This window comes from Monodon monoceros, unplaced genomic scaffold, assembly GCF_005190385.1.
Source record: "Monodon monoceros isolate NGI ecotype Baffin Bay Population unplaced genomic scaffold, NGI_Narwhal_1 Super_Scaffold_12, whole genome shotgun sequence".
Classification (NCBI taxonomy): domain Eukaryota; kingdom Metazoa; phylum Chordata; class Mammalia; order Artiodactyla; family Monodontidae; genus Monodon; species Monodon monoceros.
Genome location: NW_021703768.1, coordinates 121,449,628 through 121,463,451, shown reverse-complemented (window position 1 = coordinate 121,463,451; position 13,824 = coordinate 121,449,628).

Genomic DNA, 13,824 nt, shown 5'->3' with positions numbered 1-13,824 from the left:
GTCAGGCAAACAGGAAAGAGACTTTGCTGAATTTATTCTGTAGTACATCCTTTGTGCCTAAGATGGCCTGCCATTAGCGTCCACGATACTTGTGAAAGGAAGCATCCATGTGCACTGATGTAAGACATAGCTTTGAGCAGTGAACAGTTTTTGGACGTGGTGAAAACAGTGAAAGAGTGAGAAAAATGTCTTGCTAGCTATAGACCCTGGCTGCATTTCAGATTCATTAGGAGAGCATATTAAAAACCCTGAGGCACAGACACCTTTCACAACTGTTCACATCAGACTCTCTAAGGGTTGGGTTACAGGCATCTACAGTTGGGAAAACCTCACTGGTTACCTAATTCCCTTCAAGGACCACAGCATAGTGTCTCAGAAGTATTTCATGGATCCTCAACACGGTGAAAAAAGTAAAGTCAAAGTAGCAGGATTTTCATAACCTAAATTTGATCCTTTAATTAGGACTGTCCTTTATTCTGAAAGCAGCCATTCTCCCTTGCAGTACTTAAGAAAATCATTAACCGTCATTAGGTAAATAAAATGCCACTATAGCTCAGCTTGGAGCAGGCTATGTATCCTGAGAGGAAGCAAGATTGTAATCGAAGTCTGTAAATTAGACTATCTGCCCTTATGGCTTCAATCTGGGCTCACATTTGAAATCAGTGCTCTTTCTTGTTTTTAACACAGGCATGTGACAATCTAAGTAGGCATTGCCTGTATCTCTTGGTCAACCATCAAGAGGTTGTCTCTTCCAGTCTGTTTCCGCTAGTCTGGAAGAAGGATGTCTACTGCTTTAGGGGTCCACCCAGGTTTCCCAACATGAATTTCATGTGTTGACACTCAGCCTGTACTTCAGATCAGATTGTCTAGACATATACTCTTAATACTCTGAAAAGCCATATGATAACTTAGCTGAACTGCATTAAGAGATAGATATATCTAAGAGCAACTTAATTTTATTTACATAGATTATGTTCCTCCCGCTTGTTTCAGCTTCAACATATTCTAAGTGACAGTAATAACAATTCCAGCTCTAAAAATTATACATTTATGTGATAAAATAAAAAAATGTTGGTAATGCTCTTTGTGAGAGACTCGTTAACTTATGTAATTTTAGTTGTACTGGTTTGTGTAATCCAAGTCTGGGGATACCATACTCTGATAGAAAGTATCCAGAACATGTTAACTCTCAATCCTTATTGTTTTGCCAGTAATCCACAATGACTATTTACTATTAATTTCAGAAAAGGATAACCACCCGTCACATACCCAGTTTCCATTTTATACAGTTCTGAGGATTTAAACCAGTTCCATTATAACTGAGTTTGGGTATCAAACAATTGACAAATATGTGCTTTGTGAAAAGGACAGCCTTGCTACACCTTGAAGAGCTCCTTAAAATGAACTCTTTCCCCCATAACTTCCCGAAGCACCTGATCAGTCCCCTTGACTGGCATTTATCACTTGCTTTCTTGAGTTATTATATACAAGCAGATCCTTGTCATCCTTGTGAATTTAACATTTCCAATTTCAGCTCTTCCTATTGGACCCTGAGGGGGCCGTAATTTGAATAATTTGTCATATTGTTGTGGCATGAATTTAAATAACACTCACTTTGAGCTGGTGCAAAAAAACTGAATGACTCAGCCAGTGCATTACTCTGGATAATCGCCCAGCATCTCCCCTTAATATAGCGCTTGTTTGCCATTTGTAGGAGATCAAAATTTATATCTTTGTTGAAACAACTAAGAATATTTTAGTGAAAAATAAGATAGTAATTAATTGGTGATATAAGGCTGTTTGTAGAAAATGTTTGATAGAAGTGAGATTTAGAAAAGATAATAACAAGAGGAATACTGGGTGCTTACTATGTGCCTGGCACATTAAAAATAGCGTTATATTCATGATCTCTTCAGGTCCTCACAACCCCACAGTTTAGTTATATTGTCAAATCCCTTCTGCAGAAAAAAATGAAGCTTAGAGGGTTTGGTTTAAAGTCACATAGGCAGAGTCGAGATAAGTAATATGTTGTGCTCAACTCCTAAACATGTACTTTTTTTCTCCTTTTTTAAAAAAATTAGATATAATTCATATACAACATTATACTAATTTCAGGTGTACAAAATAATGATTTGACATTTGTATGTTTTTCAAAATGATCACTACAATAAGTCTAGTTAACACCCATCACTATACATAGATACACAAGTTTTTTCTTGTGATAACAACTTTTAACAACTACTCTTTGGACGTTCAGATATACAATACAGTATTATTAACTATAGTTGCCATGTTGTACCTTACTTTATAGCTGGAAGTTTATACTTTTTAATGCTCTTCACTCATTTCTCCCAGCTCCCACCTCTGGCAATTACCAATCTGTTCTCTGTATCCATCATCTCGTTCTCGGTTTGGGTTTTACTTAGTTATAATTGACATGTATTAGTTTCAGGTGTACAACATACTGATTAGGTATTTGTATATGTTGTGAAATGACCACCACAGCAAGCCTAGTTAACATTGTCACCACACATAGTTACAAAATTATTTTTTCTTGTAATGAGAACTTTTAAACATGTACTTTTTAATTCCTACTGGTCTCTATTCTACCCGCCTCCTCCTCAGCACCCCACGCGATTTTTCACATCCCTTCTATGCTATAAGTTCTATCTGGCCAGGTGTTTAACTTTACTCGTCTATTTCTTGGAGGACCTAAACCAGAACTTTTGCTATAATGGGATTTGTTGAATACAGATAGATAAGTGAATAGAAGAATGAATGATGCATTTGCTAATTACATTCACTTGCCTTCTCTTCATCAGCAAAAATTGAATGCGAACAAATACCCTTCCATGTGCATTTACCCCATATTCTCCAGTAATGCTACAGAAATTCTGAATGACGAATGAAGAGAAATTTCTCTGTATTTAAGGGGCTCCCAGGTCAAAGAAACTAATAAAATGTTTCCTTTACTAAACACATTAAACACTCTGAGTCAACCTCTATAGCTCATCCAATGGTGTCCCAATGTCATTTATGGATTTTTAAGGAAGTGCTGACTTGAAACCAGAAAGTACCAAGGAGGTTCTCCCTACCTTACTTTGAGAGAAAGGAAACAATACTTCTTATTCTTTTGTGATAAAGTGAAAGACCTTAAAATAATTCGCAGTTCATTTCTCCATCTCTGTATTAGTCAAGATTCTCCGAAGAAACAGAACCAATAGAATATATATAAACATATTTAAGAGGTTTATTATAGAGATTGGCTCACCTGATTTTTTTTTATGGAGGCTGAGAAGTCCAATGATCTGCCGTCTGCAACCTGAAGAACTAGGTAAGCTGGTGGTGGAATTTACTCTCGGTCTGAATCCTAAAACCCAGGGGAGTTGGTGGTATAGGTCCAAGTCCAAAGGCCAGAGAGCCAGGAGCACTGATGTCTAAGGACAGAAGAAGATGAATGTCTCAGTTTAAGCAGAAAAGGCAAATTAACACTTCCTCTGACTTTCTGTTCTATTCAGGCCCTCAATGGATTGTATGATGCCCACCCACATCGATGGGGATGACCTTCTTTACTCAGTTTACTGATTCAAATGCTAATCTCTTCAAAGGCAGCCTCATGGATACACACAGAAATGTTTTCCCAGCTATTTGGGCACCCCTTAGCTCAGACAAGTTGACACCTAAAATTAACCATTACAATCCTCATATACTGCCATGAAACTAATTAGATAATTATATAGTTTGAGATATAATAAATGGTAAGAAGTACAAAGACTGAGGGCTATGACAGTACATAGTAGGCAGATATACCCTATTTGGGAGGCACGTGGGAAAGCCTCCCTTAGGAAATGATATGCGAGCTAGAACTGAAAGAGGAGGCAGATAGCTAAATTAGAACGTGCATTCAATATGCGTGACAGTTGGGTCGCTGAAACAGGGATAAGTGCCCAAGGCAGATGGAACAGCATGTTTACAGCAGAACGGATCAGTAAGCAGCTGAAAAGTTAAAAAAAAAAAAAAAAAAAAATGTGGATGACTTTTGATGATTGATATCCTGAAGAAATCTGAATAAGATCTGCAGTATGGTTAGGAGTGTTGTAGCAACATCAGTTTTCTGGTTTTGATAAAGTCTTATAATTATGAAATATGTTATCATTAAAGGACCCAGGGGAAGGGTTCGTGGGAACTTTCTATACTATTTTTTCAACCTCTTGTGAGTCTAAAATGATTTCAAAATAAAAAATTTTTAAAAAGAGCATTTGGAAAATGACCACTGGATATCAGCTTGAAATTGACACTTCAAGTTCGTGGGTATAAATAAAACTATAGATATGTCTTGACATTCTTAACCTTATCCAGTGTGTTCTTTTGACATGTGGAGTGTTATATTGCCTTAATTTATTAGTGGTGCTTCTCATGTGACATATCTCCCCCAGACATTGGTGATAGTCGTCTTAAAAGCAAACTGTAATCAAGATTCTGGGCAGAGCAAGATGAGAATTAGCTGTCTACTTCTCTATTTATCTGTAACTGTCAGCACTCTGCTATGGAATATGCGATAGGTAGGACTCTGTGACTCCACGTACAGGCATTAGCTGAGAATTGAGGCTCAGGGAAAGTCTAATTGAATCATAATGCATGACAATGTAAGTAGAATGTGCTCATGGAAGGTCAAAAGACGTAACACATACAATATGGTGTAACAGCTACGATGACAGTCATGATTACCTCTAGAAAAGACTTTTCATCAGTCTAGTGCTGGTTACAGCAAATAAGACACGGAACCAAGGAAAACCAGACAGTAAGCCATACAAATCACTGGAGTTCATCTAGAATTGACTTATTGTCAATTGCACAATTGTCACTCCTCTGAAATAAATGTGGCATTGAGCATTCATATCCAATTATGTCATTCTTCTGCTCACAATTCTGCCCCTGTTCCCCATTGCTCACTGGAATAAATATACTTTCCTCTGAAAGATGTTCAGGTCCTCCATGATTTGGCCCTTGTCTAGTTTTCTCACCTCATTGCTTTTTCTTACATTCTAATGTTACCAAGTTCATTTACTGATTTTCAAGGACCCTAAACTCCTTTACGCCTCTAAGCAACTGATTGTGTTTTTTTAACCTTCGTGTCTTAATTCAAACCCTACTATGTCTGTGAAGCTTCTTTCAGCTTGTCCAAACTTAGGTATATCATCCTTATATTTTCATTAATCTTATAAGTAGCTATATTTTAGCAAGTGTCATTTTGAATTGTAATGTGTTTCTTCACATGTCTGTCTTTCCACGAAGCTGCAGCTTCCTTGAGGACAAAGTTCTTCCTCTCAGGTGTCTTCAAGGCCTACAAGACTGCCTGACATAGTGTAGGTATTGATTAAATTGTGATGAATGAATATAAACAAAATGTACTGAGTGCTACTTGCCTTAATTAAAAGGAAAGACATGTTATAATGGTTTCCAATAAGAATCATCAATATTAGTACAAAGGAATTTATGTCATGGCTCTGAAGTATCAATAAGAGAGGTGAGATTGTGGTTAGCAAAAATGGACTTGCCTATCGTAATATCCCATACATGCTGGTTAGGGAAACCACATTGTTAAAAAAATATACCTCAAAATGCAAGAAGCACAATCAGAATTCTTATGATACCTATACAACACAAAATTATTTTTTAATAAAATAGATCATTCCTTTTAACGTGGCCTACTTGGTGCTATGGATTTTGGTTTCCCATTTTAATAAATTTATTCTTGATTATTTTTCATCACTTTATGAAACCTTTGGGTGACAGGACAATAAATTCCAGGTGAAAAATGCCAATGCTTAAAATCCTTTTATGGAAACTCAGGTAAATTTATTGCCTTTTTCAGTTCATAAGTGCAATATACTCCAGTTTTAGAAAAGGACTAGGAAGGAACAAATATACGAAGGTGATGTGTAAGAAGAAGCTATAACCTTGTATGATATCAGGTTTGCAAAAATATCCCAAGTGTATATATGTATATGCATAGCTGATTCACTTTGTTATAAAGCAGAAACTAACACACCATTGTAAAGCAATTATACTCAATAAAGATGTTAAAAAAAATCCCAAGTACTACAAAATATTTATTTATTCCAAAATATTCCAAAATAAATATGTATTCCAAACATTCCAAAGTATTCCAATATATTCCATGGAAAACAAAAAAGGGAAGGGGAAATTAAAGAAGAGAAAGATCGGTAAGCTGAACACTGATAATACCGAAGGGTTAAATTGAGTTTACTGACAAACATTTTTTTTTTAACATCTTTATTGGAGTATAATTGCTTTAAAATCTTGTGTTCGTTTCTGCTGTATAACAAAGTGAATCAGAAAAATAGGATTCAAATGGATATTTTTTGAAATTTATAGTCTGATGTAATTAAATAGACATTTGTGTCAATTACACAGCAGATACTTTATTAACCATTGGGATACCATAGTCAATAAAACATAGATCCTGCCTCTAAGAGGCCCAGTCTAGAAGGAAGCGCAACAGTACGAAGCCCACATTACGGAGTTCTATGGACTTGAATTTGGATGCCATGTCAAGTTATTAGCTATGTGACCTGGGCTAGTTAAGCTCCCTCGATCTTCATTCATTTGCCTGCAGAAAGCAAACAATAATAGTAAATCACAAGGTTGTTGTGAAGATTACATAAGAAAATTCCTGTGCTCGGAAATGCCTGGCTGAGAAAGTTAAATAGTCATTTTCCTAATTTATACGTGTGTAGGCCCTAGGTCTAAAGTGGAACAATGGGAGTCCATAGTAAAATAAAAATTACAATTCAGCGTATCCTCAATTTCCAATATAATTTTTAACAATCACTGAACAATTGTAACTGATTTCTGAAGAAGAAAAGGTGAAGTAAAGACTCTGTGTGATAAAATAGATAACTAATAAGAACTGCTGTATAAAAAAAATTAAATGAAATTAAATTTAAAAGAAAAGACTCTATATGGTCTCCATGAGAGGTAGATACAAAGAAATAGCTTTCAGTTCAATTTCAGGAAAACTCCACATTCATCACAATTTTCTATCCAAAAAGGGAATGAGCTGCTTCATGAGTTAATGTAGTCTCTGCAACCCAATATATCAAACACCACTGAAGAACAATTTGAGATTGTAGAGAGATTAAGGTAAGTAATACTTTAGGAATAATTAGTAATAAGCAATTGATCCAACCAGATGCTAGGAAAAGCTTCCAACATTGTATCCATGGCCTGACTCTCCATTTATTTTGCCACAGACAGAAGGCCATAATCAAGTTCTGGCTGTCGTTTTACCAATCAAACTGACTGTGTTCTGGTTGATTCTGAGCAAGTTTTAGAGTAACATACTAACCACGCTGTGAAACGATTGATTTCCCAATGATTGGCCAGCATTTTGCTTTTCTGGTCCCACACAGTGGAATCAACAAAATCAAAACAATTACAAATTATCGGTGAAAAGGCTGTGCACTATTATGCCACACTGATTTTTCCCTTTTATTTGGATTTATTCTTTAAGTTCTGAAAACAATGTATTTGTTCGCATTATTGAGGACATTCATCAGCACCTATTTTGCACTGTTGCTAGAGTAGAATCATTAGTTGAAAGGATCTTCAGTGCTTATGCCTAAAGGTAGTCACGGAAAGCTATCATTTGGAATTGAAGGTAATGGAGTTTAGAATCAGGAAGACTGAGAGCTCCAGCTTTGTCCAGTATGGCCTTGGGGACAGGTAACCTATGACTCTGCTTCCTTATTGGCTAAGAGTGGCATGGACATATATACACCACCAAATGTAAAATAGATAGCTAGTGGGAAGCAGCCGCACAGCACAGGGAGATCGGCTAGGTGCTTTGTGACCACCTAGAGGGGTGGGATAGGGAGGGTGGGAGGGAGACGCAAGAGGGAGGGGATATGGGGACATGGGGATATGTATAGCTGGTTCACTTTGTCATACACTTTGTTATACACCATTGTAAAGTAATTATACTCCAATGAAGATGTTAAAAAAAAAAGAAAAAAAAACTTGTTGCACAGGAAATATATGGGCTTAAAAAGAAATAGTATTTTACCATGCCTAGAATGGTATTTAACACCTTTAATATTAAGTGATGAAAAATAGTAAATTTCCTTTTTTTAATGTGTCCCCTTATTTCAACTCCATCTATTAACACTTATATGCTTTGCAGAGGACTAGAGACAGCTGGATAAATTAAGAAATTACTTACTTTAAGTCTCTCCTTTATAGAGGAGAAAATTGAAGCCCAAGTTCTCACAGCCAAGGGAAGCACTAAACGAGAGAAAATAATGCATTCCCCATCTCCTGTTTCCCAGTCCAGTGCTCATTCTATAATACATATTATTTCTGGCAATGTCACATATTTGAAAGAAATAATTCTCTTGTCTTGAGAAAATTAAGTACAGCATAAAGCAGTAGAAAGATTATGAGCTTTGGAGTCAGACAGTTCTCCGTTTGACTCTGAGGTTTGCCACTTGGGTGCCCTGACCAAAGCACAACCTTTGTGACCCTTTGTTTTCTCACCTAAATTTGTCGGTAATCACGTGTAGCTCATGGAGCTTGTGTAAAAATTTGAAGTAAAGCATATAACGTCCTTAGAACAGCATTTGCCACTTTAAGAAATCTTGCTAAATATTAGCAAATGATAATAAAAACAACGGGAAAAGGTTTAGGTATCTTAACAGGCTCAAGCAGGAGACAGGACAGGAAGTCCTGTTGGTTGTCCCCAAGTGCCACCAATGCGATGGTCACTCTCTGAACAGGAATGCACTACTACAACAGGAAGACACCAGTGTGTTGTGTTTTTCTCCTCATCCAATAGTTACAGGAAAAAAACACATTTTTAACCTCTCCCTTCAGGTTTTCCAAGCTCTGTTTCTTTTTCCACTCCTAATAAATATTCTCTTCAGGGAATGCCCATGTAGTGCCTGCAACATAACAACAGTTTCTGGTCCTACTTTGTTTCTGAGGCACATGGGTACTGCAGAGCACTGCACACCCAGAGCTGAGACATCCATCAAAATCTCTTTTCAGTGACTGTCACTGTCTCCAAAGTCTTTTTGCTGTTCTTGTTCTGGTGAATTAACTTACACCCATGGCTAAGCCTAATCCTGCCAAGTTCTTCAAGGAATTCAGAGCTCCATGAATTTAGCTCTCTAATCTCTGTACATCATAATGCTACATGCAACCAGATACAGTGTGCACAATTTTACAGTATATTCCATTTGATTGCTTCTTCTTCAGTTGCTTTGCTATCCTCCATTTCCACAAGGATGCTCTGACTTGTGGTTTTAGTTCATGTCGGTATTTCCTTGTCTGCTAAATATTTCTGTTGGATAAGCTGGCTATAGAGGAATTTCTTTATAGAAAAAAATTCTTGAGTTTTATGATACATGGAAAGATAAATTTCCATAGGGATTTTAAAAGATGCCTCCAAAAGAAGTTAAAACTTTTAGTTTGGATATTAAAAACAACTTACTCATTTGTATTGTGCCCATAACACTCTGCTTGTCAAGAGTATTTATAGCCATTTCAGAAAGTTCTATAACTCTGACAGCTTGTGTCTGCTACTTTCTCTTTTTACCGTTCTCTCATTTATAAATTGTCTAATTTCACATTTCTTCTTGTTCACCCTTGATACAGACTGAAGTATGTCGACACTTTATGGACAAAGTCATGATGAGGAGTTCTGTTTTGCATTTAGACAGACCTAGTTTGAATTTCAGTTCCTCCATTTACCTTGTGACCTTGTGCAAATGGCTTAGTCTGGCCTCAGTTTCCTTATCTGTGAAATGCAACTATAATAATCATACCTACTTGTAAGGTTATGAGGATTAAATTATGCATATGAAATGCATGTAAAAAGACTCTGTACAATGCCCTTCATGGAGTAATCTTCACTAGTAATTTTTAAAAAGACTAAAACACTTAGACCAATGGGGTTAACATGTGATAGGACTCTAGGAATCCTAGTTACTTTTGTTAATCATTATTATTATCATCACTATCACCTATTTATGCACTTTACATATATCATCTCAATTTTCGCAACAACTCTAAATAAAAGTTAGAATTACATTCTTTTTATAATTGAGGTAATTAAGGCTCAGAGAATTTTAGTAACTTCCCAAGATTGCTCAGTTAATAGGTGAGGGGAGATTTAAACTAGGTCCTCTTAACAGTTTGAGTTCCTAATCACTAACTTTTTCAGTTTGAAAATTTAAACATGCATCAGAATGGTAGTCCATGGATATGTTCTGTTGGTCTGATATGGATTTTTTTTAATAGTCTCACATTGAAAACTTAGGAAAAAATCAGAACATCTAGCCTCTTTGGGTTACGGTCCTATTTGGAGACAATTATCTAAAACTCATTGTCACTGTGACTTGCAACTAGACATACATCTCAAGCCCTTATCACGCCGTATTGCTTCACTTCCTTCCATCATCTGCTTGGCCTCTGCCGTCATGTAGCTTTTATATCTCACTTGAGGATATGTGAGGTATATAATGTGTATTATTTTCTTAGTCTATCAGAACAATCTTAACCTTATGCATACTGAATCAATATTAAACCAGGGGCACTACAGGTATCACCTGCATTTCAATAACAGAAAAGATTAATTATCATTATTTCATTTATTGATTAAATACTCATACATTGCCCTACTCAATCTCTCCTGGTATGTTGTAATTCTGGTTCACACAGAAATATTAAAATGCACTGTCCCCTAAAGGAGAAATAACAGATCAACGGAACAGGACAGAAAGTCCAGAGATAAACCCACGCACCTATGGCCACTTAATCTATGACAAAGGAGGCAAGGATATACAATGGAGAAAAGACAGTCTCTTTAATAAGTGGTGCTGGGAAAACTGGACAGCTGCATGTAAAAGAATGAAATTAGAACACTCCCTAACACCATACACAAAAATAAACTCAAAATGGATTAAAGACCTAAATGTAAGGCTGGATACTGTACAAACGCTTAGAGGAAAATATAGGCAGTATGGCAGTACATTCTTTGACACAGATCACAGCAAGATCTTTTTTCATCCACTGCCTAGGGTAATGAAAATAAAAACAAAAATAAACGAATGGGACCAGATTAAACTTAAAAGCTTTTGCACAGCAGGAAACCACAAACAAAATGAAAAGACAGCCCCTCAGAATGGGAGAAAATGTTTGCAAACAAAGCAACTGACAAGGGATAAATCTCCAAAACATACAAACAGCTCATGCAGCTCAATATCAAAAAAGCAAACAACCCAATCAAAAAATGGGCAGAAGACCTAAATAGACATTTCACCAAAGAAGACATACAGATGGCTAAAAAGCACATGAAAAGATGTTCAACGTCACTAATTATTAGAGAAATGCAAATCAAAACTACAATGAGGTATCTCACCTCACACTGGTCAGAATGGCCATCATCATGAAATCTACAAACAATAAATATTGGAGAGGGTGTGTAGTGAAGGGAACCCTTCTACACTATTGGTGGGAATGTAAACTGGTACAGCCACTATGGAGAACAATATAGAGGTTCCTTAAAAACCTAAAAATAGAGCTATCGTATGACATAGCAATCCCACTCCTCAGCATATATCTAGAGAAAACCCTAATTCGAAAGGATGCATGCAAGCCAATGTTCATTGCAGCACTATCTACAACAGCCAGGACATGGAAGCAACCTAAGTGTCCATCGACAGAGGAATGGATAAAGAAGATGTGGCACATATATACAATGAACTATTACTCAGCCATAAAAAGGAAAGAAATAGTGCCATTTGCAGAGACGTGGACTCTCATACAGAGTGAAGTAAGTCAGAAAGGGAAAAACAAATAATATTGCTTATATGTGGAATCTAGAAAAATGGTACAGACGAACTTATCTGCAAAGCAGAAATAGTCACAGATGTAGAGAACAAACTTATGGTTACCAAGGGGGGAAGGGGGGTGGGATGAATTGGGAGATTGGGATTGACATATATACCCTATTACGTATAAAATAGATAACTAATGAGAACCTACCATATAGCACAGGGCAACTCTACTCAATGATCTAAGGTGACCTAAATGGGAAGGAAATCTAAAAAAGAGTGTATATATGTATACATATAACTGATTCACTTTGCTGTATGGCAGAAATTAACATTGTAAAGCAACTATACTCCAATAAAAAATATAATCAACAAGGACCTACTGTATAGCACAAGGAACTCTCCTCAGTACTCTGTAATAACTTATAAGGAAAAAGAATCTGAAAAAGAACAGATACATGTATAACTGAATCATTTTGCTGTACACCTGAAACTAACACAATGCTGTAAATCAACTATATTCCAATATAAAATTAAATTTTTTAAATAAATATTTTTTAAAAGGGAAAAAAGTAAAATGCACTTCCCCATGGACATTGCTGTCTCACTGTTTTAATCTACTGTTTGGATGGATCCAACTCTCCTGGGGGAGGGAAACCTCAGGGAGTACAGTCTAAGACTGGGCTGCCTGGGTTGTGCCATCTCAGCAGAAATTACACAAGGCACTGGGACAATGTGTCTTCTCATTTTCTCAGTCCATGGTTCCTTACTAGCAGTAATGCCAGAAATAGAGTGGGTAAAACAATATGGATATGCAAATAAACTATTTTCCACCTATATCGACTTGACAACTTAACATTATCTGTCAGGAGAAGGAACACAGCAGAACCTGGAGGTTCTCCTGAGCATGGAAGTATAAGTTATTTTATACATAAATTGCAATCTTTATGAATTAATTTATTGTCTAAAACCCAATCTTCTCCAAACGCTTCCCTAGACCTCACCCAAGATATAGCTGGACCTGTCATTATTGTTTATTTTGTTTGAATCAACTTTTCTCATTATAATGGCATTATTCTAGATGCGGTTTTGACAGACCTTTCAAACCTCAAACTCCACCAGATTACTTCGATGTCCCTGGCTCTCCCCGATTTTGTATGAAAAGAAAGCAAGCCACTCCAACGCTCTGCCTGTTTTCTTTCTTTCTTCTCTCTCTCTCTCTCCTAACAGAGTCAGGTTAATCTCCTTATTTTTCCTCAAATGCACTAATTTAAATCCTTTATATTTCTCGCTATCTTTGATGCTATTTCTTCCTGCATGATATTCAAGTCCACTTCTGAATTTCCATTTCTAATTAGCATTCTCTACTTACACCTATATGGCAATAATTATGCAGTCCCTAGCTATATCAGCAAAAGAGATGATGAATGGATGGACAGACATAGATAAGAGTTATAAATAGATGATAGATTGATCAATAGATAGAAATAATATTAAGCAGTAAGTTCCATTCTGAGAGAGAAGATGGGAAGATGCTTATGTGCCCACTCTAAAAAAAAATTAATCCCTTGGTCAATCAGCAAATCTCGTTGTTCTACTTTCAAAACATATTCAGAATTCAGCCACTTTCTTCACTACTATCACCTCCATGATGGTTCAGGCCATGATCATCTTTCATCAGGATTACTGCAATATCCTTCCAGCTATTATTCTGGTTCTGCTCTTGCACCCTACTTGTCTATTCTAAGCAGGGTGATCTTGATAAAACATAAGATTTTTAGATTAATTTTTCAGATGTCAATCCTCCCTTGGAAACCCTCTAATGAAATATTATCTTACTCATAGTAAAAATTAAACCCTTATTATGACCTATAAAGGCCAACATAATCACCCCTCCTGCCCCCACTTTATCTCTCTGACTTCATTCCCCCACCCCCAACTCTTCTATTTGTTCACCCACCCAGGC